This window comes from Morone saxatilis, unplaced genomic scaffold (assembly GCF_004916995.1).
Source record: "Morone saxatilis isolate NCDOM2014 unplaced genomic scaffold, NCSU_SB_2.0 Contig16, whole genome shotgun sequence".
NCBI classification, from domain to species: domain Eukaryota; kingdom Metazoa; phylum Chordata; class Actinopteri; family Moronidae; genus Morone; species Morone saxatilis.
The window spans coordinates 5,088,883-5,089,107 of NW_023339718.1; the positions used below are offsets into that span (position 1 = coordinate 5,088,883).

General features: G+C 52.4%; 1 protein-coding gene across 1 annotated transcript in view; it reads right to left on the reverse strand.

Moving 5' to 3' along the window:
* Positions 1–225, reverse strand: part of ggt1a (gamma-glutamyltransferase 1a) — an 18,475-nt gene that overhangs the window by 17,656 nt on the left and 594 nt on the right.

Consider the following 225-nt stretch of genomic DNA (forward strand, 5'->3'; position numbering starts at 1 on the left):
AGCAACAGCAACAGCAGCAACAACGGGGACGACCAGAGGAGGATGAAGCAACCGGAGCATCCTCTTCATCCGAGCCCAGGCGCACGTACGTAGCCCGCGGGAGCGAGAACCGGGAGAAGAACCGGGGATATCTGCCTGCAGAGAGCGGGCTGATGGACTGATGCTGTCCTATTAGACAGCTGCATCTGTTGGATATATAACAATAGTAATAGTAATAGTAATAAT